The following is a 27,859-nucleotide window of genomic DNA, read 5'->3' as shown; positions in this document are numbered from 1 at the left end:
ACATATACACACACATATATACACATATATATACACACACACACACACACACACACATACATACATACACATATATACGCATATATACACATGCTCACCTGGAGTTAAAAGGCAAAGTGTGATTTTAAGATGATCAACAGACTGTTCAGCTTAAATTTGTAAAGCCAAGCTTTTCCACAGATTAGGTGCTATGTATTGATATAGTTTGTTTTTGTTTCACAAAGGCAAACAAAAGTTACAAGCTTTACGGCCAACCTTGCTTAAACGCCACTAGATGGGGGTACTTTCATTTCTAACTAGAGGACAGGCTGGTAACTAAGTGGAAAAGGAAAAAAAAAATCCACTCTGCTGTGCAAAGTGCTAACAAGTCTCAAGAATGCTAAAATGTACGTTTTACTTTAGTCTCACTCTCCCTGTTATCCCACACCTTTGGGTTATGGTAATCCCCACAGTGGGCAACATGCAAAAAAGCAAGAGCTGTGCAGGTCCGGGTTGTGGAGCGAAGCAGGCGAAAGACTCACAAGTAGAGCAGCACCTGTGGTTTGGGAACATCCCATCTATCTTTCTGCACAGCGGGAATTGTCCGCGTAAATGTGTGTGTGCTGATGCATGAGCGAGACGTGTGAAAGCAAGAACGAAAAAGAGGGATAGAAGCAGGACTTGGTGGAGTCTATGAGTAATAGGAGAGACTCCGTAAGCATATGGGACCCGTTGACACTGAGCAGGCTGCGGTCTGGTTCAAACTGGCCTGCGGCCTGGTTCTTGTGGACAACAAAAGGCCTCAGGGGCGGCGGCTTATGCATCAACGGAGACCCACGGGCTCTCAGCAGCATTTACTACTAAAGCCCAGCGTAAACTTTAGGAAGTTGGGATTATTGTGAGGTTTTAAGCGAGCTGCGGGGAAAAAAAAAAAAAAAAAAAAGGGAGGAAAGGGCAGCTTTTATCCATGCAAACAGACGAGTCTTCGGCGGGGGGAAACAGGACGTGTAATAGAACTCGGACCCCCACAATTCCAGCCCGAACAAGGAGCCTCTTATCAGCCGCCATCTCCTCCTGCAGCTAATATTTCACTTCAGCTTCCAGGCCCACAGAATGAGAGACGTTTCCATTTCATGTCAGTCATTTCCAGGCCTGCGTGTTACCTGTGTGGTGATAAGTGTTTGACTGACTGGGAGCATCGTTAGTCACTGTCCGGTTCCGAGTGACAGCCACAGATTCCCGGAGATGATGAGAGGAGCAGGAGCAGGAGGAGGAGGAGGAGGAGGAGGAGGAAAACGGAAAGCAATGGCAGAGGAAGAGGAGGACACACAATCACACCGTTACGTTTGTCTGTGCAGGCATTCACAACAACCGCGTTTGAGTAAGAAGTCATCCTGGTGTATTCAGTTTTTGTATGACCAGTCTATATCAGATTTATTGTTCTGCAACATGTTTCGCTTCAAATAAGTTACTGAATAAACACTGATGCCAAAAATAATAGTCACAATATTCTACTCTTTAAAAATGTAAATGTTTATTTGACTCTTTGTTAGATTATCCCATTGATACATTCTGTACTGAGAATTTACAATACACACAGATCTCAACTTCCGTTCAGAATATATGTCTTCCAGTGTATTTAAGTATAAACCAAATTACAAATGTATTTTTTTTATTGGATCCTAAAACTACAAATTAAATCAATAAATCTGGTGAAAAACATCCTGTGCACTGAACCACAAAACATAGGCTACTCATAAACCTAAAGTACCACAAGTAATGCATATATTTCCCCACAGTTTTTATATAAACCATTTGATATAATTTATTATTATTTGCTCCGTTATTTCTATGACTGATTCTTAAAAAAATCTCTCTCTCTCTACTGCTAATCAAACATTTAGACTTTTGTCATTCAATGGCTTTTCCTTATTTTTATGAGGTTCTACGTTGCAGATACATCATTAAGGCACAAAAACTATGACTCAAAAGTATATAGAATTATCCACCAAACAAAAAAATGTGAAATAACTCAAAACATCTTTTATATTTTAGCTTTTTCTAAATCCTTTGTTTCTCAATGAGCTCATGAGGTTAGTCACCTGAAATGCTTTTCCAGTCGTCTTCAAGAGTTCCCAGAGGTAGTAATAACAAAATAAAGACAAACCACTGAATGAAAAGGTGAGTCCAAACTTTTGATGGTTGTGTATGTAGACATATAAAACTCTGCCTGTGTAAAAAGAAGATGTTGCATTTGCTATCTTGGCCTGTTGAATAGAACTGGTACCTCTGTAGTATTTAGATCCTCCACCAGAGGGTATGAGACAAGTAATGCTGATTCTTGTCTGCAACATGAAGCAGGAGATTAACACTACTCTAAAGCTGGTTATGCATGCATTCCTTCCGGTTTGAACATCTGCAAACACTGCAAATAGGACAGCAAACAGTATATTGAATTTAGGGGATTAAAAGTAGTTTCTAATTAAGGGTTAATTACGTGTAGGGTTAACGTGTGAAAGCTCAACATTTGAAGAATTTGTGAACCAGAAAGACACTGACAGTTTTGGGGTCTGAGAACGACACCAGCAGCCTAAAGTATGTGGGTAGCATTTAATGAGTAGGAATCAGAAAGGGGTTTTTGCATGATTGAACCCTTTGTGAGCCCCTCATTTTGTATCCTTACACACATCTAGGCAAGGCAAGTTTATTTATACGGCACTTTTCAGTAACAAGACGATTCAAAGTGCTGTATATGAACACAAAAACATTATATTGGGAAATATTACAAAGAAAAGGAAAAACATTACAACTAAACAACTAAAAATAACTACATGTACACAGGAAATCCAGTCAGCTAAATACCATATTCAATTATGTAATTTATCAGAAACATAAAAAACAAATATGTATGGTTTCTGATAGCATTGTGCCCCACCACTGACCCCCCCACACACTCCTGTCGCAGGTAGTTTGTATCTATCATTTCAAATACCGTCGCTAGTAGAAGTTATGTTTTAAATAGTTAAAATATACTTCAACATATCAGGTAGATTAAAAACAGCCTTTAATACATATTTAAAAAAGTCAGTTAAATTCTAATTATTTTTTTAGGTAATTTTGTTTAATATTAATAAACTGAGGTAGGCCTTACTACTCAAATAAATTTGTCAGTCTAACAATTCTTTCTAAACTGACAGACAGTTTGTTAATTTAGGGTTTCTTAATCATGTATTAAAAAAAAGAAAACAGCAGAATAGACAGTTTGTAACCAAAAATATAAATGTAAAGTTTTCCAAGCGTCTTCCTTATTAACACCAAACATTAAAGTGATTAATAAGGATTCAAGTGCAGCTGCAGTCATGATGGTCACAAGTTTTATGGATGCAGATGATCTACTGTATATAAAAACAAACATTTATTGTGGCTAAAACCATACGGGTGCATAGCATTAGTCCGACAACCCAATAGTCCGACAACCCTAACCCTACCCCAACAACCTAAGGCACAAGTCATGACCAAGGTATAGGCCTGCTAAGAATCTATACTAAAAACCAAGCAAATTTTTTTCATCTTGAAACTGGGTTGTCGGACTATATCAGACTAATGCGACTGTCGGACTGTTGGGGTGTTGGACTATTGGGCAGACCCCAATCTATACCTGACAAGCACCACTTAAGATTTTGTTTAATTTTTTTAATTAAGGCACACCATGTTACTGAAACAGAAAAAAAAACGTTCTCACAAAGTGGCATGGACACCTTCATCATGATAGCCACAGCTAAGACTGATCATTCATTGGAAATGGCTGCCTGGGGGTTAAGAAACTCCGCTTGCTAGCAAGTTTGAGCTTAGCATTAGCGCTATCGCTAAACCAGTTAAATCTGGATGAAAGAATTTTAAGTCTACAATCTACTCTAAGGAAGATGGCATGTTATATTTTCTCTGACAATCACCATTGAGATGTGCACTTTACTAACAATTAGTGCCTCAAGGTTAAGAGGTTTACCTTGCTATCAAGCTTAACGTTAGCAATACCACTGTATATCGCTACGCTAGTTAATGCTGGACTCAAACTTTTAAAATTGGTTGTAACGAGGCGTAACCAGGTGTAAAAATTTTCCGTGGTAACTACATTTATTGGGAATGACTACCTGAGGCAGGGTTCCTCTGGATGCTTGAAATCCTTGAAAATTAATACATTTTAACAACGTGTTTTCAAGGTTTGGAATGTACTTAATTTCTGTATAAAGTCCTTAAAAGAGCTTGACATTTTAATAAAGAGCACTCTACAGTTTCATTTAAAACCTCAATTTGATATTTTATATCAAGGCACAAAATAGTGAGCAATCGTTTTGCCTTTAATGAAGTCTCAGAAAACCTTGCTGCTGCTCAAAGTGGGTTTACTCCTTTTTGTGATCCTGCCGTTTGAGCAGTAGACAGCAACCGATGAAAAATACCAGCTACTGAGCTACTGGATTGGAAGCGTCCTCTGACATAACTAAAATTCAGCCACATGGCTGCATCCAAAAATGTCTTTTTGGGTAAGGACTTTTCAGCCAAAGTGAAAGTGCGTCAGCAGTCGCCATGATAAGTGCTGTCTGAATAGTGCAGTGAGTAGAGAAGGAGGTAGGAAAAGGAGTCTGCACACATAACTCATTTAGCATAGGAACCTTGTGCAGACCCTTACCAGTACAAAGGAACTATAAGTAATCCCACAATCCTTTGCGTGGCATGACGTACAAGTACAGCTCACATCACGGATACAAATGAAAATGAGAAGAGAGAGCACGCACTTTGTAGTTCTTTTTCAGAAGGCTGTAGATCCGGATTTGACTAGAATCATCCATGTGCGTTTCCGTCACTTAATGACGTCAGAGTTAAAGGCTGTCCGAGTCTGTAGCTCCTTTCCTCTCCACGATACAGTTCTTACTGTTGACCTCATGAAAGGTCAAGGAAAATGAGCTAGGAGCTACAATTAGGACTTTTTGGATGCAGCCTGTGCTAGTAGCACATGTCATCTGCAGTAGAATGTGCACAAAAAAAAGGCGGTTAGTTAGTGATTTCATTACTCAAAAATGACCTGTGAATGGGCAATTTAACGTCAAGCCCCCAATTTCCAGAATCAGTCCCTGTTTTGGACAGCCTGTCCTTGAGCTGAAGCTGCCCCAGATTTTAGCGCTGATGTTAGTACAGACAGAGTAGCAGACGAAGTGACGGGCATGGCGTCATGTTTGACCCGTTTTAACTGATCAGAGAAAACCTGAGGTTCTTAAAGATGCAGGACTTGAAACTTCTTGGAAAGTAAACTGAGTTACAAAACAAATATACAATTTGTCTGACACTTTTTTTTTTTTTTTTTTTTAAACCAAAGCCTTTAGGAAGAAGTTTTGTATGTAACCAGCTGTTTTTTTTGATAGGCGGAAATTATTTTTCAGCCATTTAAATCTCATTTACTCAGGCCCAGAATCATTTACTCTGAAATTTTCACATTCATATCATCCTCCAGGACCTTTATGTTAGTTGATAACAAGATTAGCAGTTTAAGCATTGGCCAAGTTGAGAAACGCCTTATAAAAGTATACATTTTTTGGAAAATAGACCACCGGGCTTAAGGGGTTAAAGAAGGGACGCAAAGGCTTCTTATCAATAAACCATAAATCTTCAGTGAAAAACATTGTGTTCATGATAAAAGGTTCTGATAACAGCAAGGTATAAAGTTTGTAACACTTTCAGACTTTACGAGAAAAAACTACTACCATTGTTTACACCGTTACTCTGGCTGTGGTTTAAACCGAGGGAAAATAACAGGAAATAATAGAGCACTGTGAGGCCAAGAAGTTCAATCTCTGGACATCTCTGGAACATGTTTTCACCCTCACAGCCTCTACCCTTCCCTTTACCTCCTCTTCCAAGAGCGAGACAGCAAGCCGGGAGATGGATGAGCTGAGCTGTTGCAAGGCTTCCAAAAGCGAGCCGAGTCTGACTGCTGCTCTACCTGAGGAGCAAAAACAAAAGAGCCATCTCTACCTGTAGGACTGTGGGAGTCGAGGCTTTGATCTGGACCAGAAAGAGAGAGTAGTTTGATGAAATATTGATGCTTTTCTTTTTCTTTCGTTCTTCTTCTTTTTTTTTTTTTTTAACTGAGTCCTGTGGGACTCAGCCTGCTCTCTGGATGTTTGCGCTGATCCGCAACACAGCTCCGTGCTTCGGCAGACAAGAACAGATTTCAACAATGCAGCTTGAGGAGTGTTATCTGCGCTAATGGGGCTAATGATTACCCCCCAGACTGGGCCTGCACTGGTCAGGGACCCTTTTTTCCCCCCTCTAGCTGATCAAAAGAAACGGCGTGTTTAATCAGTCAGAATCCATTGCAAAAAACATACAGGAGTGATGTTCTTCTGACATGTCAACAGAATATTCACAGCAAAGCCTGCATGACTTCAGTCCGTATTCTCTGTGAAAAAGAAAAAGGTGTAGCAGCTTTAAATGGGAATCTGGTGCACCTGGTTGCTTTATTATGATGTAAATGTATTACATACATTTTAAATACTATGTGGCTTCTATTAAAATGTTCAACCCTTCCAGAGTTTATTATGTCTTATTACTCTAAATTTGTGAAAAAACTCTCATAATTACAGGACTGTCTCAGAAAATTAGAATATTGTGATAAAGTTTTTTATTTTCTGTAATGCAATTAAAAAACATGAAATGTCATACATTCTGGATTCATTACAAATTAACTGAAATATCGCAACCCTTTTATTGTTTTTTTTTTCATTTGTTTCTGTTAAACTTTCCAACATTGTGCTACAACCTTAAGGTTCAATATATTTACCAATGTTATATTTTATGTGACAGACCAGCACAAAATAACCCATAATAATGAAGTGAAAGGAAAATGACAATTTCTTTTGTATAAAAATCTGAAATAAGATTTGTCTTCTCTTAAAAAGTCACCAAATTAGTAAATAAAGTCCTCCCAAGTGTAACATAATTCTGTTATGAATCCAGATCCAGATTCTGTGAAGGGCTCAAAGGCGTTGTTAAAGAACATTAGCCAATAAACAGCCTCATGAAGGCCAAGGAGCACAGTAGAAAGGCCTGGGAGAACGTTGTGGAGGGTAGGGAATGTTAAGCAGACTGAATTTATATAGCTTTTTTATTTGTCATACTGACCAGTCAAAGTGCTTTAAAATATAGCTACATTCATCCAATCACTCTCACCAGTCGCGTTTCCATTGACCAACAAATTGCGCAAATTGTAATTAAGAAAATAAATTTGCTTAGTGGATAATGCGTATAATCAGAATTAGCAGTATATCGACAATGTTTTGCGCACATTTGTAATGGAGACGCAACTACTAACACACACACACACACACACGCACAGTAATACGCAGATCGGCAGGCAACTTGGGCTTAAGTGCTGGAATCACAACTACTTTACTCGCTGAGCCACAGTCACCCATACGGTCAGAAAACAGAGTTGATGGGAAGAAAAATTGAGCTAAATATGGGAAGAAAACCTGTTTGAGCCGAGGGGCTTGAGGCTAGGGCAGAGATTCGCCTTTTAGCAGATCCATTATCCTAAATATACAGCCAGAGCTACAACAGGATGGTTTAGATCAAAGCATTTTAATGTGTCACAATGACCTAGTTAAAGTCCAGACCTAAAGCCAAACAAGAATCTGTTGCAGGACCGGAAAATTGTCGTTTGCAGAGGCGTTATATCCAGTCCGATTTAGCTTGAGCCATTTTGCAAATAAAGACTCCAGGTGTCCAAAGCTGGCGGAGACACCCACCCTCTAAAATACTTTATATATACATTTCATTTCTTGTTACAATTATGCACAACTTTGTACACTGCAAAAACATAACTAAAAATAAGTGAAAATTTCTTGAAATATGTGTATTTGCCCTTGATTTGAGTAGGTAAATAGGATTATCTGCCAATGGAATAAGATTTATGCACTTAAAACAGGAACAACTCATCTCCATCATCTTATTTCAAGTGCATTATATTTAACTTATTCTAGGGGTAAAATTACTCATTCCATTGGCAGATAAGATTATTTACCTGCTCAAGTCAAGGACAAATACACAAATTTCAAGAAAATGTCACTTATTTTTAGTTCTGTTTTTGCAGTGTATTGGTCTGTCACATTAAAACCCAAATAAAACACATTGAAGTCTTTGGCTGTAATGGAATAAAACGTGAAAAGTAGTTCCCAATGAATCCTCTCCTTCGTCACTTTATCACTAGCGAACCGGGAAGTTGTTTTAAAAAGAATCCAAGGACTCTTTAGCCGTGATGCTGTTTTGCCTGAGTATTCAAATACTACTGGCTTGTTATAATCCCAGAATTAAACCATGTAAAATGAATTAAAGCGACTGCTTGGGAAGTTTGATTTGAGTTTGTATGAAAGTGACCCACATTCTCCAAGCAAAACTGATCTCCACAGAAAAAAAAAAAAAATCTGAATATTGATAAATCGCCTTGAGTGCTTTTTTTTCTTTTTGTCTGAAAGTTAAGAGGCCAACACAGTCCAATCTGTCTTAAAAAAAACGAGGGAGGATTTATCGCTCTCCCATGTTCATACACAGATAGACGGCGGGCATAATGACTTCAGAGGAGAAGGCAGATTATTTAAACTTAAAGGAAAAGGGAGAAGAAGGCTGAGAAACGAGGGGGGGAAAAGAAAGGAGGGGGTCTTAGGAGGAGCCAGGGGCAGGAGATAGTCTGGGAAAGGTCTCACGTTAGAGTTGAATTAACATGCCTTTCCGTTGGAGTCCATTAGATAATCATATTCATACCACACAAGGCTCAAAACCCCTCTCCGTTTCATTATTCCCTTTTAATCCAGCCTGATAAGGGGGCGCGGGCGTCGTGCTTTTATTATGTTGTCATTTAGAAGCCACATGAAATTCCCCCGAGGGACAATATCGCGGGGAAATTGCTTAAGTAGCCCAAGTGGATATAGTTTTGCGTTTATTATTTCCAACAGATTCAAAATAACTGAAAATACCCCCCCCCCCCTTCCCTCCCGCCATCCCTCCCTCCCTCACCATGATTGTTGCGGGCTAAGAGTCTTATCAGTCATTCACACTAATGGCCCACTCAAGCCACCCGATACCTTCAGCAGAGGAGGGGCGAGGCCTGTGGTTCAGAGCGTCCTGGACGTACAACGCTGTCCAGGTGAGGGAAATCTGAAAAAGGCTGTTTGAAGCCTACATAAAGGGTATAACATGCTTTTGACAGTAGATTAAAGGCTGCTGGAGTCCTCTCTTGTGCCGTGTTTGTTTGGTTCTGAATCCCCCCCCCCCGTTGAGGGCGACCAGAGCCAAAACGTCAGGTTGCTTTAGGTCGCGTGTGCTTAGCAGACTTAAAGACGTAAGATTAAGGCATAGTAAACATTCCAGCTAAGTCTTTTAATGCCTTAAGTGTACAGCGGCTGGGGGGGGGCAGAGAGGGAAACGACGGCGAGAGAAATTGGAGAAATAAAAACAAATCTGACTTCAGTGGGTTGTATAACCAAAAAAACTCAGGCATGTTTGCTGAACTAGTTCAATTCAATTCAATTCAATTTTATTTATATAGCGCCAAATCATGAAACATGTCATCTCAAGGCACTTTACAAAATCAAGTTCAATCATATTATACAGCTTGGTCAAAAATGTCCTATATAAGGAAACCAGTTGATTGCATCAAAGTCTTGACAAGCAGCCACAGGGAGAGTCGTCTGCATTGTACATGGCTTTGCAGCAATCCCTCATACTGAGCAAGCATGAAGCGACAGTGGGAAGGAAAACCTCCGGCGGAACCGGGCTCAGTATGAACGGTCATCTGCCTCGACCGACTGGGGTTACAGAAGACAGAGCAGAGACACAACAAGAGAGACAAAAAAGCACAGAAGTACACATTGATCTAGTAGTTGTTTCAGCTACAGAGACACCCCGCTGGGATTTACCCTGACAGACTAACACAGACCGCGATCAGAAAGCCGACTAATCTGACGTGCATCTGCATTCAATCCCCTCGAGTCACAAGTCCGTAGAAGCACCTCGATCGAGCAGGCATCACAGAATACACCGGCTCCTGGGTTGTCGTTCCGCTTTAAGGAGTTTGCATGGTCTCCCGGTTCATGGACGGGTTCTCTCTGGGTACTCCTGCTTCCTCTCATAGTCCATGGGGAGATAAACCCCCAAAAGCTGATCTTCTCACGACTGTTACGTAATTGGTCTTTATAAAAGTGCCCTCAGGTATGAGCCCAGTAATCGTTGGAGGTGCTACCCCCCCCCCCCCACGGGAAAGAATAAGTGGGTATAGACAACAATTATTAAGTATTATTAATTAATTAAAAACAAAAAACATAAGAAAGCAATGTTGGTCAGACTCAACAGGTGAAATAATCCAAAAATGCTGAAAAATGACAGAAAATGTGTGAAAAAGAAGCCAAGATCTAAAACTTAGGCCTTGTTGTGAAGAAAAAGTGCTTAAGATCGCTTTTAAAAAAATGACAGGCAAGTCTAAACACGTAAAAAAAAAGAAATGATTGAGCACACTCAACGAATACAGCTAAAAATGTGTACGTCTTGACAAAAATTTGTTTTTTTGTGGTATATTTTTGTATATTTGACTTAAAATGTCTTCAGTAGGTGGAAAGTGGGGGTCAACCCCTTGTTTGTGCACACAAAACAGCCATTAAAGCTGATTCTTATTGTAAAATAAATTACCTTTTATTTGGAGCATGTACGGCAGTGAAATTTCAGATTTTGATACTTAAACAGCACTATTATATTTTTTTCAAACCAGCAGCTGCTTTTCTAAACATTTTAAACCCAAACGGCAACAAGAAATTAGTGAAGAAAATAAAATCTACTAAAGCAATATATTAATCTGCTCCTAAGTGGTTCCTATTGGTATATCCAATATTGTATAATGCAAAGATTAGGAATATGTTGTGACTTCTGGGGCATAATCATGTATAAATCTGAAAATTCCTAAAGCAAACTAGTCTTTCTAAAGACATTAAAATGAGCAGTTTTTCAGACGGTAAAAATAAAGATTTTATGCATCTTGTGTCTAGCAGATTTTAGCTGGTTCTTTTAAACTTCCCCACCCTAAAGACACTTGTGTCCCTGCTCCGTTTCATGCAGGCGGTGCATTTCCAGCGGTCACATCTGCGTGGATATTACGTGCCCCGCTCTGCTGTATCCATTTCTCTGTGACATCTGTCCAATGGGGGGGGGGGGGAGGCAAAAATTAAAGGCGAGAATCCAAATGCCTACGCAACGTTCTGCCACATATTGATTTACTGTTACTCCAGCAACGTGCGTGGTTGGGCCCGAGCGCCACATATAATTTCAGCGAGGTCATCTGAAACTGAAGGCACGCTCTGTCAACTGGCCGTAATGTCAGAAACCAGCGCTGAGGTTCAGACGCTGGTCCGGAGGCTGGCCGTGCTGGATTTCTGTCATATTCCTGAATGCGGGGAGAGGGAGGAGGAGGAAAATGGGGACAAAAAGAATGGGTGTCTACCTCGTAGCCGGAGCACCTCCCTGTCTGCAGGATCTCAGGGTCTGGAACAAACAGGAGTTCCTTCTTAATTGGGGTGAGATCTGGGGCTTAGAGGAGGGCCAAGAGAGGACCTGAACCCCCTTTCTTTCTCCTCCAGAATCGCTTTGGCTGCAGAGGTGCTTTTGATGTGTGCTTTGGCTCTGTGAGTCCTACTTTGTGAGTGTGTTCTTGGGAGACCAATGGTTACTTGCCTCCAGGCAGAATCTCAATCCCCAGGATCCTGGCCCTCTTTGATGAAATGCTTTCGGGAGCCGCTAACCCTACTGATGCCCATGTGCACCTCCCTCCCTCCCTCCTCCTTTGCCCTCTTGTTCTCTCACCCCCCCCGCTACCTCCCCCACCACGTTCCTCGGCTTCTCTTTGAGAGATTCATAACAAGGACTTTATCTCTGTGTAGTCCGGGCCAGATGAGCACTGTCTGACAAACTGACAGGAGTATTAGTTGTGTCTTACAGAACACCTCCGACTGTCTCCTCTCTCAGCTCCACTTCCTGCGGCAGCGCTCTGCTGTTCAAACTGGAGCCTGCCGAGGCGTCTCTGCAAATATAAACCCTTTTTTTTTGGCAGCCTGGATCTAGATATGAGCGTCGTATATCAAAGTTTTCAAACGTCAGCGTATTTTAGCAGGGTTTTACGTCATAGATCAAGACAAAGTGGCGCATGATGCAGAAGTGGAAGCAAATGTGACATCTTTTTTGAACTAATCAGTCCTCATGTAATCACAGCATAAAGACGGCGGTTCTGTAGAGGGTTTTTTTTAGAGAACATCGGTGAATGAACAGCATCATGAGGACCAAAGAAAGAAAGAAAAGTTTTAAAACTAGCACATCAACCGCACTGTAAAGCATGGAGGTGGCAGCATCATGCTGTGGGGATGAGTTTGTTCAGCAGACAGTTGTAGCACAGATCTAAAGCTAGCACTGCACACGTTTTCACCTTAAAACAGGGAAGGGCTAAACGACATCAGGGGGAGAGGGGGAGCATATCGATAAAATAGAAATCATATTGATCAATATCGATAATTAGCAAAAAACTCAAAACATATATTTGAAGGGCAGCCCTGGCCATTTTATGCTGTTGCTTGATGGCCTATTTTTAGATGAAGAACACACAAAAACTGAATTTCATCTCAACCCTTTTTTCAACCAACTTTTTACCAAAACTGCAAGTTTTTAAAAACAAAAACATGCGTTCTATGAATTCTTTGAAGGGGGCGGGGCTTGGAGACGGCGCTTTCTTGGGTCTGCGTTTGTGATTGGTTGGGAGGACATAATGACACGATAGGCAAGCATGCAAAAGGAAAAAAAATAGTTTTTCTGTTAGGCTTTTTACCCTTTATTTTCCACATCATACCACACGTCTATTGACCGATATATATTGTTACTGAATTATCGTTAGGCCCTAAAACATGATGGTGGCAGCATCGTGCTGCAGGCGAAGCTTTCTTCTTTATTTGAGCACGTGTGTTTGCTACATTTTACCTTTGCTTTACTTTGTTCTTTATGCAAGACATGCCTCAAAAGAGAAATGGTACTTCTTCAAAAGCATTGACTTTGAGAGGCTGAATACTCACACTTTTGACATTTTTTTATTTTAAAAAAACATCCTTTGCCCGAATCCTTCACATTCATGCACCTTTTTGCGTTGGCTCGTTAGATAAAATCCCAATAAAAAAAAAAAAAACACCAAAATGTGGTTGTAAAGAGACTACAGGTGTAAAAAAGTTTAAGGCGTGTGAACAGATCTGGAAGACCTTGCACACATTCATCAGAACTTTGTCACCCTGATGACAACAACGGCAACACACCCTGTCCTCACAGCGTGACAGAGACTAAATCAAAGACTCTTTATTGACGATAAAGATGTTGACAGATGTGACAGAAAATCTCTTGCTTTGACTAATTAGGGGCCTCAATTAGACGGCGCTGACTTTGTAAACGCAACAGTCGTCAGGAAATTAGTAACGAAATTTCACATTTCCTCCTTTGCCAAAGTGGGCGATTGGTCAAAAATAAAGATAAATGGACTTTATAGACCTGACGCCGGACACACACACACACACACACACACACACACACACACACACACACACACACACACACACACACAGTCAAATCCTACTTAAACGAGTAACGTGCTGATTTTCCTCCCAAAACTCCCACCTCTTCATTGATTGGACCGGTGCCCTACAGACCTCTCTTATCACATAATTTCCCTGTTTATTGATCATGTATATTGATCACACACCTAACCACTACAGGAGCCGCTTTCCTGAGTTTAACGGCGGCACCTTAAAGGGTCGACCCCAGGAGACAGTTTTAGCCCTCCTAAACAGACTATTTACACAACAGGAGAGTTAAAGCTGTTCCCACTGTTAGAGATTGTCTATTGGTTTATTCATACTTTGTTTTTTTTATGGCTTGATGCACATTAATATTCACAAAAATGTCAATCCGTTTTTAAGAATGTGTTTAATTGCGTCTGATCTCTGCATGAAATCTCTGTTGGCAGGTAAAAACTGTATAAAAAATAGTCTCATTAATAAAAATAAACCTGAAAAGGGTTTAGAACATAATTCAAAATAGTTTTTTAGCCTTCATGCCATGATTGGTAGGGGTTTTCCTTTATTGTTTCGTTTTATCGTTATCGCAAAAGACTTCTTATTGTGATAAGAATTGGAGTTTAGCGATAAATTCCAACTAGTGGTCTCTGAAAACCCCCAAAAGTGTCAGGATTGTTAAATTTGCTATATTAATCACTGTTGGTGTCTTGAGAGCATCAATAAGTATCAATAAAAAAAAAATATATATATATATAATAAAACGCAGTTACATTGTCAGTCTGGTGATAAAAAATTCAATAAATCACACTGCTTTATGTAACTAGCGTCCTGATGAAAAACGTATTTTGATTTTTTTTTTTAAATATGGTAACTATTATACTTTTTTAAGCAGAGTATTTGTGTTTATTTGGCTAACTGAGATGCAGTCACAGCCACACAGTTACCTAAAAAGCTGCAAGAAGCTGTAATAATCTTTTATCCTAATTTTTATCGTTATCACAATAGCACCACAATATGTTGTCATTAGCATCCTGTATAAGTGAGGCTAATATAACTAAAACACCAGTTTTTGTCTGTTATCCCTGGAAAGTGTTGATCCTTACCTTAGAGGTTGATTCATACTGCACAAGAACAGAGAAATGTGTTTGTTTTTTGACTGAGGATGTAATGAGCACAAAGTTATTTCTGGCCCGGACATTTAATACTACATCTAATACTGGGACTCAATGCTGAGATTTCCTAAAAAGCTGAGAACATTTCCAAATCTGCCATGACAGAGAGAATTAGAAAGTCAGCTGCAATATGCTCTGGATTCCTGTTATCTCTTCAATGTCTCGTTCTCCACTCTCTCAGCCTAAATTAACCACAGACATGTCTCGACATGTAGAAAACAAAGCTTCTTTTAAATTTCTTCTTATACATCTGTGCTTCGTTTGACTTCATCTTCAAACAGCTCATACCAATAATAGCTAACTTTTAGGCCTCTTCACTTAGCGGCAGTGTACACACCAGAGTTGTGACAATCCTGAACGAATGAAATCTATTAGGACTGAGACGGAGAACAGGCACAAGGGGAGGGAGCAGCGGTCTAATGGGGACGCCGGGTCAGCTTCAGCTAAAATGAAAGTAGACGAAATGACTAGTCCGAGCTTTCTGGTGACAAAAACGTTAAAGCAAAGTGTAACGCTAGCCTGAAAAGTGGTATAACTCCTACAAGTCAACAAAAAAACAAATCCACATCACCACCTGTAAATGCAACTCAACATTTGTTCAAACAATCCTGTCTTGCTCGGTTATTCCTCCCGGTGATCATGTCTTGAAAAATTAGTTGCTCCAGGTTGGCCATCTACAAATGTAAATAATAAACTAGACTTTGAAAAGAATGCACAGGGTCCTGCTCTTTTTAAAGATGCATCCTATCTGTAAACACACCAAACTCCCTTGTTACTAGAGCACCCTGTTAAATGATATGTTCACTGGTCAGAAAAATATCCTATTTTTGAGTTTCTAATCTCAGCTTTCACAGGTCAGAGTTGATTAAGCTGAAAATATAACACCACCTGATCTATTTATCTTAAAGCAGACACAAACAACATGATAAATAATATCATAATATGTGAAATTAACCACAAAAAAGGTATAAAAATAACCAAGGTGGCAAATTTTATCACAAATAACAGTTTTATTGACTAAGATGGAAATCTTACAAACAAACCTTTTTTTCTGTATGGGATATATTGTCATCTTTTGCAATAAATCTGACGTCTAATTTCATTCAATAAAATTATCCAATAGAGGAAGAGCTCCAGCATGCTGAACTAAATTTTCTCAATTCGATGTTAGAATAGCTACCACAACAATGAAATGTGTGTGTGTGTCCAACTTGGTAGACAGAAGGATGACATTCAAGTACAGGTTTGAATCCTCGTTGCTCAAAGTGATCTCCATCAGGGCCGGAGCAAGACTTTGTGGATCCTTGAGCAGAAACCGATTTGGGGCTCATTTCCAGTTAGGCCTGTAATCCATCAGCCACCTCAGCAACAAAAACGTATTTTAAGCATCGCCGATCCTTGAATGTTTGAGGTTCATTGGCAGAATTTTTAATTGTTAATTTTAATACATAACACTGGGGATGACATGTTTTAAAAGGATACAGTTGCAAAAAAAAAAAAAAAAAAAAAAAGGTGGATAGGTGGTTATTTGTGTAGTTTCTCCATATGTTTGTTAGCTGTTTTTCTGTGAAGCATTTCAGCCTAAACTCAGCAATCAGGAAGGCAAGGGCTGTTTTAATTGGTTGTGCTTGTAAACATGCTTAACTGGCAGCCATTTATTAAGAAATATTCATAATTTTTACTGCGTAGAGGAAATGGGACTCCAGCAAAAGCACAAACTCGCTTCACCACAAGCACTTGAAACAATGAGGATCGCAGGCGTTAAAATGTGACTGTCTGCTTTCTGCTGCTTGTCAGTATGCTGGAGTCAAATCTTGTGCACAGCAGAAGTGACCATTAATCAGCCAATGAATGACGGTTTTCCATGTTTGGAAACATAATCAGTTAAACTGACCCCTCCTTCCAAACTCCACTGAGTTTATATGGAGATGCTATACTCTGGATTTCCAAACCACAGCCAGACCAAATGAATGAAGCAACTCTGTTTTCATCGTTCGCTGGTTTCACTGCTGGTTAACAAAGAAATTATTAGGAGACGAGAGCTTGTTGCTCCATTCATCCATGAATCATCCATCCATCCATGAATCATCCATCCAGTTATCAACCATCCAGTCATAAACCATCCATCCATCCATCCATCCATCCATCCATCCAGTCATAAACCATCCATCCATCCATCCATCCAGTCATAAACCATCCATCCATCCATCCATCCATCCATCCATCCATCCATCCATCCAGTCATAAACCATCCATCCATCCATCCATCCATCCAGTTATGAACCATTCATCATCCATCCAACCATCCAGTCATAAACCATCCATTCATCCATTTATCTAAAATCCATCCATCCATGAATCACCCATCCATTAACTAATGCATCCATCATCATCCATCCATCCATCCATCCATCCATCCATCCATCCATCCATGCATCATCCATCCATCCATCAGTCATAAATCCATCCATCCATCCATCCATCCATCCATCCATGATCAGCCATCCATCCATCCATCCATCCATCCATGAATCAGCCATCCATCCATCCATCCATCCATGAATCAGCCATCCATCCATCCATCCATCCATGAATCAGCCATCCATCATCCATCCATCCATCCATCCATCATGAATAATCCATCCATTTATCTAATCATCATCCATCCATCCATCCATCCATCCATCCTCCATCCATCCATCCATCCATCTGAATAATCCATCATTTATCTAATGCATCCATCCATCCATCCATCATGAATAATCCATCCATTTATCTAATCCATCCATCCATCCATCCATCCATCCATCATGAATAATCCATCATTTATCTAATGCATCCATCCATCCATCCATCCATCCATCATGAATAATCCATCCATTTATCTAATCCATCCATCCATCCATCCATCCATCCATCCATCCATCCATCCATGGAGTTTTGCAGGTTCTATATTTAAAACCTGACCACTGTATGAATATTTGTCCATATCTGTCCTCACATTTATGAGTGCGTAAGTTGCAGCCACCAGCTGTGGTGACGCCTGAACAAGAGAATAGCTGGAAGGACACACGCCCCACTGTATGAAAATTTACCATAAATTCACTGTCAACCTTGATATTTGTACTTTTTGTATTTACAAGCAAAGTATCAAGAACTCTAGTATCTGTGACTCTTAAAAAAAAAAGTACAGATTTTATCGATGAGAAACCTGCAGGGAACCCAGTTAACTAGATTTGGCCCCACCAAAATCCAATTCCGCCCTTTACTTCAAACCCAAACACGGGAACAAGAACGGAAAGTACCCCCATAAAGCAAGAATGAGCGAAAGAACAAGCAAGGGGTGCACAAAGTAGAAAAAAGGAGGGAGGCAGCAAACCGAAGGGAGGAGTCAAGCGAAGGAAGGAGCAGCTGGGAGTCCCACACTTCGCCCTCTCTCTCCCTCTCGAAAAAATGCTCCAAGTGTAATAACAACTCTCCACACGCTCTTCTCTGTTGTTTTTGACGCGCATCTGTGGTCTGCTGTCGGCAGATTACCATCGGCTGGCTCATGGTGTTGAGAGGGAGAAAGCTGTGAGCAGGAGGAGAAAGACAAGCAAGAGGGGAAAAACTCTGGCTGCGCCGCTTTGGAGTTGGACTTTCCAGCGTTAGAGAAAGAAAGAAAAAAGGGAGAAAAGTCCAAGGCAACTCCAGAGGAACATCTGCAACTTCAGAAGAAAAAAGAAGAAGAATCTTTTTTTTTTCCTTCAAGAAAAAGTCAAGAACAAGAAAAGAAGTAATCCAGGAAGAAAGTAAGTTTCTCCCTCAAACCCGCACACACTTTGTTGGATTTTTTTTTTTTTTTGGAGAGGGGGGGAAATTTGAGCCAGTGACACTTTATGAAGCAGAAGAGGTCTCATATTTCAAAAAAACTATGGAGTTTCAGGCAGGCCAGAACACGGGCTTTATTTTTCCTTTAACCCAACAATGAAAGTCTCAGACACTATCCCGCGTCCTGCTTTGGTTTCGGCGTCTTGGTGCATCCAGACGCAGAGATGTGCGCCCTCATAACTTCCAGGGAGTTTCTGCCGCTTTATTTATAACAACTAAGATGTTTGCTCAATTATTTTTTTTTTTTTGCGAGTTCCGACTAAAACAAAAGAGAAAAAAAGACAAAGAAAAAATAAGCACATTTCTGTTGAGCGCTTTGAAATGAAACTTTTTTTTTTTTGTTGCAGACGCGCAACTTTATTGGAGCTTTACCTCCAGAAAGGCGGCCGCTGGAGGAGTGGTGTGCAGCCGGGACATGCATATTTATGCGCATGTGTGATCACGTTTCAGCGTCTGTTGTTGATTTGCAGATTTCTGCATTAGAGCAGTTTAGTAGGAGGATGCTCGACCTCCTAGTTTTGCTTAATAATTCTCAGCTTTCCTGTTATTATATCCGGTGGCATAAAAACTAAATGTCAAATACCACTTAAATGAAAAGTTCAGACATTTATTTTAAGTTCACACATCATTTTTGAAATAAATTTGTCACTTAAATGTTTCTATATATTTTTTTTCAATAAAAGGGGAGTTATTAGAGATTATAATGTGCATAAACAAGGATTTAAAAAAATCTCTTGTTTTGCAATGGGGTGATTTCTAAAATCTCAGATTTACTAAATTTGCATTACATCCTAAAACAAAGAAACATGTTTAAGGACACTTTCGCGTAAGCGTGTGGGCTCAGAGAAATTTAAGCACACCACAGGGGAGGGGGTTCTCTGTGGCCCCACAGGGGTCACTGATATGGGGCCCCAAGCAAACATACCATACGTCTCCAAAATCTCAGCCTAAATACATCTGATTGTAATTTTTTTGAACCCCATGAAACAAAATAAGAAATTTAAAGGATGGGATATAGTTTTTTTTTTAGGGTTCCTGGACATGAAACCTGTTTTGGGAGGCCTCCACATGTTCAGATATTTGTTTGAAACTTTCCCTCCTGTCCTCTCGCCAGCTGTTCCACATTTTATCTGCCTGTCTGCTCTCGGGTTTCATACAAACGATGAGGGTCCGAGGTGCTCGGCCATGCGGTGCGGCTCAAATCCTCCTTTCATTTTTTCACCCCCCCCTTTTCCTTTTGACACATGGCAAATTATTAACGAAGCTTCCAGCCGCCTTGAGACGGAGCGGCGCGTGAACAAATAAGATATTGGGCAAACTTCTTTTTTTTTTAATGAGTGTGAGGATGCTCCAGCACTCAGAGTTTAGTTTATAAAGATCTATGTTGCATTTGACCAGAAAAATAATAGTAAAATTTTTTTTTTTTAAATTCACCTATTTCATTACTACATAGTTATGGAAAGAACTTAAGTAAACTGGTTGGGCCTCCGATTGAATATTCCTAAGCATAATCTATTATTTATAACCTTTTTTCAGGTCAATTATTTTGTGTCACTATTTGTTTATATATATATATATATATATATATATATATATATATATATATATATATATATTCTCCAATTTTTAACAATTCTGCTATATTATTATTGTAATATTATGGAACTTGATATTTCCCAAAAAATTCTTTAAGTAATTGCTGACATGTGTTTTTTATTTAATTTTTTGTAATTTCTTTACACTTTTTGAATTGCATAATATCCAGATTTTTTTCCTCAAAGATGCTTATTATCGTCGTAGATTAATTAAAGCAGAGGTCAAAATTGGTATTGGAACTACTTTTTATCTATTTTAATCCATTAACTATTAATAATAATTAAAGGGCCTTTTTTTCACATAATGTTGCATCAGTAGGATAGAATATGATGACGTTTAAGGATGCTGATCTGAAGGAATTTGATGCATTTCCTTACAGATAACATTTCCTCCATTTCCTCTGCAGACCCCCCCACGCACACACACACACACACACACTTAAAATTTAACCTCATCTTTAAACACTCTGTTCTGCAGCATTGTGCATATATAGTCAGTGACATCGGTCCGGGCCACCTGTGACCTCTTGGCCCGCCAGAATAGAAGCTGTCATGTTAATGGACGGAGATGACATGCAATTAGCCTTTGAGATATGGCCCCTCTTTTTTTTTTTTTTTTTTTTTTATTTATACGAGGATCGGCTGAAGAGGAGAGCCTGCGTCCTCGGGTCTTTTTCCCCAACGCACCACAGGAAGAGTACCTGCTATCAGGTTTGTATTCATGAAGCACTAATGAGCTGTCTTGTCGTGTTAATTCTGCAACCCGAGGCTCTCGGTGAGGTGGCGAATATTGTTGTGAAAACAGGGCTAACGAGGGGGAAGTTGATTGTCCCGAAGATAACGAGAACGGAGCGGGATTTAGTTCGTGTGATCTTTCGTGTTTTATAAGTTTAAAAAAAAAAACCTTTTGCATGTTTTTTCTTGGTTTTCTGATAGAAGGAACGAAGACAGCAAAACGTTTGGAATAGATCAGTTTTCTTTTGATTGACTCTGATCAGATAATTCTGATTTATTTTTTCCTTCTAACCAATGCATCAAAACTAGGAACTCCCATTCTTTTCAGTCTATAATCACTTCCAGCCACATTGTGCACTTTGGTGCGCTTTTTTGTGTTCCCTAAAAATCAGGTAAAGCTTAGAGGCATATGCTTAGATGCTTAAATAGCGACAATGTTGTAATTCTTTCCTTCTCCTATTGGATTTGAAGCTGCTATTACTACCTCCGTCAAAGAACGGCGTACATTTTTCCATCTTTTATGACTTTTTGCCCTTTTTCTAAAAAAAAGAAAAAAAAAATTAGATTTAGCAAGTCAGAACTCAAAGAAAACTGAAAATCGGTATCGGCCAGGAGAAAACCCTGATTGGTTGATCTTTATACATTTTTTTTTGTTTTAAAGCGTGGAGTAAAGCAACACCGGAACCGTCTGATTAGTGAAAGTTTGCAGCGATTTTCTCTGATGTGCGCGATAAACTCCTGCCTTGCTTTTCTGTGCATACACACCCCGCTATTGTAGTCGATTTGATGTCCCCCGGAAAATATCCCCCACTTTGATGATTTGGTACTTTGATATGCTGACATCAAATGAAACAGACACAGTGGGGAGAGAAAGAGGGCAAGTCAGACAGAGGTAGTGATTGAGGGGGCAAAAAGAAGAAAAAGACTATTGGAAATGTGTGTGTGTGTGTGTGTGTGTGTGTGTGTGTGTGTGTGTGTGTGTGTGTGTGTGTGTGTGTGTGTGTGTGAAAACTTGAGCTGAGGCTGCAAACCTGAGGAGCGTCAAAATGTCTGGACGCATTTGCGTACGAACGGAGACAAGAAGGGGTCTTCGGGCACATGAGGAGCTCCTCCTCGGCCTCCCCAATCCCCAGGCCCAGCCATCCCTTCAGGGCATGCCTCAGATCTGACTCCCTGGCTCTCGCTGCGTGGACGAGCCAGCTCCGGCAGCAAGATTTAATATGCTATGTGTTCCCTCCCTCCCACCCCCCCTCCCTCCCTCCACCCCAGCTATCATTGTCCCTGAGCGGGACCCTCGCTCCCCGTTTCAAGGAGCCAGCTAAAGGCACCTTTCAGACCCGCCTGATGTCTTTGGATAAGGGAAAAGTAGGGATGAAGAGGGCATGAGACTCGACACGGCAAACAGCAATTTTAGATATGTATATTACTCACTTTGGGGAATTTCAGCGCACTTGCCTTTGCAAGCCGGCGATCGCACGCCGGGGAAAGGCATTCCCGCTACATCCATTCATTCATTTAAAGCTGTGCTTGCCCCTTTTCAGCAATCAGCATATTTATAACTTCCTAACAAAACCAGGATTTTATTTTTTGTTCTCCTCCAGCTGAATGTGACGTTTAAGTGGGACATGCAAAACGACATAAAACTTGTAGGGAAACTGAAATTTATTGATCATAATTAGGCACAGGCCAGTGTGAGATTCTCACAGTGTGATGACCTTCAGTAAAAAGTACTGTGCTTGCGTAGCACCGAGACAGAAATTTCAAAGCAAAACCTTAAAAAGAGAAAGTACAAATTATTCCTACTGCAGGTAAGATAGTAAATATGTTAATGCTGTTTTAATAATTTTATCAATAATGTGTATGTATGGTATAATAACACAAATAAGCACCTGTTAAATTTAAAAGTAGTTGTGTTAAATGTTAACGGTTTCGTTGTTCTGCTCTTTATGTACAAGACATAAAAACTGATATTAGCAGGTAAATTAGCTCTTTCTTAAGGGATTGAGGGTGCACCCTCTTGGTTTTCTTGTCAGGAATGTCTTTTGCATCCTGGAAAAAAAGCAAATATTGCTGTAAAAAAAAAAGGTAATTAAAAATTTATGAGCAAATTTTTCAACCAGCTGACTTGCAGTAGGCTCCAAAAGTTTAGTTAAGTTGATCTGTTTAGTACCAATTAACACCAAATATCAAACGTATCCTGTCCCTATGCAGAAACACGTGGGGGAGGGGGGGGGGAGTACCGGCCGGCTCTAAACTCCAAACAGCTGGAGAAAAACTCTCTGGTCGTCTCTCTAAAAATGGCTTTAAACAATAGGAATGTTACGTAGACCAAAACTACACATAAAATAAGGGATGTTAGATTTTGTTTTTTAAATTCTGCAGAAAAACACTGGAGGCATAGTGACTGCTTCTTTTTTATGTTTCCCCAAACGCTTCCTCAGCAAACAGGACAGGTCGCGCCTGCCTGTGGCCGTCACTCATAGCCCTCCTCTGTTTGCTTTGGATGCTGTAAAAATGTCTTTTGAGTCGGCGTGAAGTGCAGCAGCAAGAGGTGAGGTGCTTTAGGCTTGAGGCCTCGGAGTGTGTAGAGTTTCCCCGGGTCGGTGGCTGTTTCTGCAGATGTGGTATTGTGTCAGCTTTGATGAGAGCCGGTTGTGGCATCCGTGAGGGGGTCTTTGCTCTTCTTTTTCTCTTCTTTTTTTTGTGTCCAGCGCTGTGATTTGTGAGACACATACACTTGGCCGCTTGCTGTGAACAATGATCTGTCACTCACCTCTGCTTCATGATCTGTGACGCCGGCTTCATGCATTTTTTTTTCTTCCCCCCACAATTCCATCTTATTATTCTTTAAACTTTGCGTTACGCAAAAACCGAACGTTGTGTTTGCATTATGCCAAGAAGTAAGCACGGGCTTCTATGAGATACTCCCGCTAAGAACAAAAAATGCCACAGTATCGCTCAGAGAATTAAGCCAAAGATTTAAAAAAGCGACTGTCATTCCCATTGCAGCATAAATAATTAAACATATAATTTATTATAGTAATTTTATCCCACATTTTTCAATTGCTAATTTAATTTTAATACACTGGCTTAAGCAAAAAATACATGTGGTGGAAGTCTTGCTCTCTCTCACTCGATTGCAGCCTAAACAAACTACAAATATCTCTTGACATGTAGAAAATACAGTTTTAATCTTTCATCTTTGCTTTTTTATCTGAGAGCAATTATCTTTAAGGTTTCTTCACTCAGTAATGGCACCTACTGCGAAGAGCGGGATCAGGTAGAGCTTTGTTATGGTGTGCTCTCTTATCGGACAACGATTTCTTGGCTTTCGCCTCAGAAATCAAGGCTAATTAAGCTAAAAAAAACATCCATTAAATGTAGTATGTAGTAGTGATTGTTGTAATTTTCAAGTAATATTACCCCCACTTGCTGTTAATCTCTTTATAGAGTAACTCGGGGACTCTGACAAACTAATATTAGCATGTTAATTTATTGGCCTGTGTGCCCTGGCAGAGCTGATGCTAACCATAGTGTCACCTTGATAAAACTGATTGGTGGTGCTCATTTGGTTTCCTCCCCGCGGCTGTCTTGTGTTTTCAGCTGTTGGTGATGCTTCCAAATCCTGAATTTGTTTCTCTTTTAAGCCAGGGGACAGGTGCGGGAGCCTCCTTTCAGCTTGCTGGCCAGCAGTGTGCAGCAACAGGTGAGCGAGTGGCGACATGGTGCTACGTTCAAAGCTTCAGTCATTCTGGAGCTTAATGAAGGGACGTTTAGACCAAATGATGGAAAGTCCTTGCGGTTCTGTAAGACGTGGTTATCCCTTCATACCGGTAACCTGCCATGCCTTATAAAGTATTAGAGGTACTTTTCTAATTTCCGCCTTTAAAGGATGTATTTTATGGGCTCAGCCATGAGGCCTTTTTGAGCTGGACAAAAAAAAAAAAAGGAAAATGGATCAACTTGTGCCTGATGAGTCTTGACAAACAAACAATTAGCAGATTCTGGTCACATTTACTGAGTAAGATCAGTACAATGTTAAAAATCTCAGTGCTTTTCCGACCCAAACTTTTATAATCTTGTTATACCTTAATATTAGTAACTGGACCATGTCTAGAAATGAGTAATTAAGTTTCGCGTTTTGTCATGCAACGATGCTTGCAAGGCCAACCTCATGCACTTGCACTCCCATGCCGCTCGGAGCCGTTTTCCGTGGGGAGACTTCCCTGCATCCTCGGGGTGGAGGTCAAGGAGGTGTCTATTGTTTGAACGGCAAATGTAAATCCCAAGGTTAATACCTGAAAGAAGCGCAGCCCCAGACATTCTCTTTGCTCTGCAAACATGGTGTATGTGTGTTCATATGGCTACCTCTTCTCCCACTTGGCCCTTTCATTTCTGTCTTGGAGTAATCTGGAAAGGGAGAGGGCCGTTGAATTGTGTGTGTGTGTGGGGGGGGGGGGGGGGGGGTACCCTATATGCATCCCTCTTTAGTGTGTTCCTTTCAGTAATGAATGCTAACTGACCCGGCCTCTGATAATGCCTTCATCTTGGAAAAACAAAAGGGCAACTCCACAATCGGAGCAAATTTCATCCCCAGCCTAAGAGAGCCCTCCATTGACAGTGCAGCATTCGAGCAGTAATCGTTTTTTCTCATGCAAAGTGTGCTTTTTTAAGAGCGCGGGCCGCTGAGAGGGAGGGAAAGGGGGGGGCGGCTGTGTTTTAACAATACTCTGCAGGGTTCGTGGAGGGGAGGTGCGGTTTGGGGTTGAGTTTGGAGGGGTGAGGTGTGTGGAGGGGGGTTCTTTTTTTTTTGCTCATCAGACAAAGCCTAGTTCCTTTCAGGGATGCAGGGTGGGGTGGTGGTGGTGGGGGGGAGAGAAGAGAGAAAGAGGCATCCAGAGTTTGAGTTTCCTTTGAAAGAGAGGGACTCAGGACGGTTTTGATGAGAGTTTGCCATCGCGGCTGCTTTACCTTACAGGGGAAGAAAAAAAAAGAAAACGTTAGGGCTGCCCTTGCGGTGACAGCCCTGGAAAAAGTGGGAAAAAAAAAAAAAAAAAAGACATTATAGAGAAACAGAAATATTAACGGGTACACAGGGCCCTAAAACGGCTTCGGCTTATTCCTGCCAGGCTGCTGTTTTTTTATTAAGAGAGGTTGACGTGCTTTGGAAAATATATCTTATTCATGAAGAAAGCCAGGTTAGACTTCCCAAAGAATTCATTATGTCCCCCTCGGATGAGGCGTCCGCGCGGGGGCCCGAGCGGTCCCCTCCGAGCTACGCCGAGCGTGGAGCGCGACATTGTAGAAAAAGCCTCCCTCGGTGGGTTCAGGAGCGCGAAGGGTTCCATTTGTCAAAAGGTGCGAGAGTCTTTTTCCCTCCTCAACACTTTCCCAGCTCAGCCTCAAACTCATTGTCTGAGCCAAGGCAGGACATTAGTCACTGCAACGCCACGGGAGCCCGGGGGTGCTAAGGACCGGCGCTCTGGACAGAGGGGCGAAAAGGAGGGGGGGGGGGGGGGGTGCAAGAGAGGGAAAAGGTGACAGTGGGGCAAGAAAAGGGGAGGAAATATGGGGTAGAGAGAAAGTTAGGAAGGGAGTACATGAGAGTATGTGTGTGGGAGATGGGGGGTTAGAGGGGGTAGCTCTACCTCAGGGCTCAGCAGTGTAAGCCCCTGTCTACCCCCGAAAGCTGCTTTCACAAAGAGATTTACAAGACAGGTCTTAGGTGTGCTTTGCAGCGCTGCTTTATGAGCGATCGAGTGTGTAAATGTGTATGTGTCTTGCGAGGAAACGGACCTTTCTGCACTTGATTTCCTTCTTGCATCACCTATAGAAGAGAGACGTTCCCCCTGAATTTACCAATTCCGGTCAGGTTAGACCCACAGCAGCCCCGGCAGAGCGTTGTGTGAATAGCCTATTCCCCCCCTGGTGGCAGTGTGTCTTCTGTGTGTGTGTGTGTGTGTGAGTGTGGGTGCGTGTGCGTTCATGTGTGAATGCATTTCGCAGATTTTCACATACAAGGGATCCTGTTAGCTTTTGGAATTATTTATAAAGCCACGGCTTTTGTGTGGCGCCTTAAGTCCCTGTCTCCTCCCATTACTGCTTATGACTCTACCTGGGCTTCCTTCAGCCCCTCAGCCACCCTCCGAGCTGAAGGAACCCAGTGTAGATTTACACCTAAACCTTTTACTGCTACCAGAAGCACTTTCTTTAGCTTTATGTACACTGACCTAACAGTTTTTCCACTCGAAGAATAGTTGCCAGATACCATCAAGTGGAAAAAATGTTTTCCAATAACCAATATATACTTGACAATTAATACCCAGATGGGTAATAATAATAAAGTATGGGTTTCGCAAAATGCAGGTTTTTAAAAAGCTGCTTCGTTTTACTCGAACTGATGACGTCACAAGTGGAAATAATCGAACAGTGCGCTGGTTGAGCGACTTTTGATAGATTTCAACATAGATCCCAAAGTGTTTTAGTTGTGCTCGAGTTGCAAGAGGTTTATCTTTACATGTGTGAGCCAGAAATTGACCCCGATGACCCCAAAGTAGAGTCGACTGGTGACTGTAATCGGACGATTTTCAGCTTGATCAGCCGTGAACGCGCAGATTTATATGAACGCTGATACGTTTGCTGTTGTCAGAATCACCAAGGTGTTAGAAAGTCAGAGGAAACACCGACATTGAAGAAGCTAGTTAGAAGGAGCTAGCTTCTTCTACATGTCGTAACATAACTGCAGTTGTTTTAGTCTGAGAAAACAAGAGAGAGCAAGACTTTTAGCAGATAACATGAAGGCTGGACAACGTACAGCAAAGTTGGCCTGTTTCATTCATTAGAGTTTTTAACCTGTGTCTTTTAAGGA

The 27,859-nt window shown here is 40.9% G+C and overlaps 1 protein-coding gene across 1 annotated transcript in view; it reads left to right on the top strand.

The window, feature by feature from the left end:
* Positions 1-18,198: 18,198 nt before the first annotated feature.
* The window catches only part of gli3 (GLI family zinc finger 3), a 154,615-nt gene continuing 144,954 nt past the window's right edge, over positions 18,199-27,859 (top strand). The window contains exon 1 of the mRNA XM_036125807.1: positions 18,199-18,582. The gene's annotated coding sequence lies outside the window, so the exon portion shown is untranslated. The remainder of the gene's footprint in view (positions 18,583-27,859) is intronic.

Source organism: Fundulus heteroclitus, chromosome 21 (genome assembly GCF_011125445.2).
Source record: "Fundulus heteroclitus isolate FHET01 chromosome 21, MU-UCD_Fhet_4.1, whole genome shotgun sequence".
Taxonomy (NCBI): domain Eukaryota; kingdom Metazoa; phylum Chordata; class Actinopteri; order Cyprinodontiformes; family Fundulidae; genus Fundulus; species Fundulus heteroclitus.
This window is presented reverse-complemented; position numbering and strand designations above follow the sequence as displayed.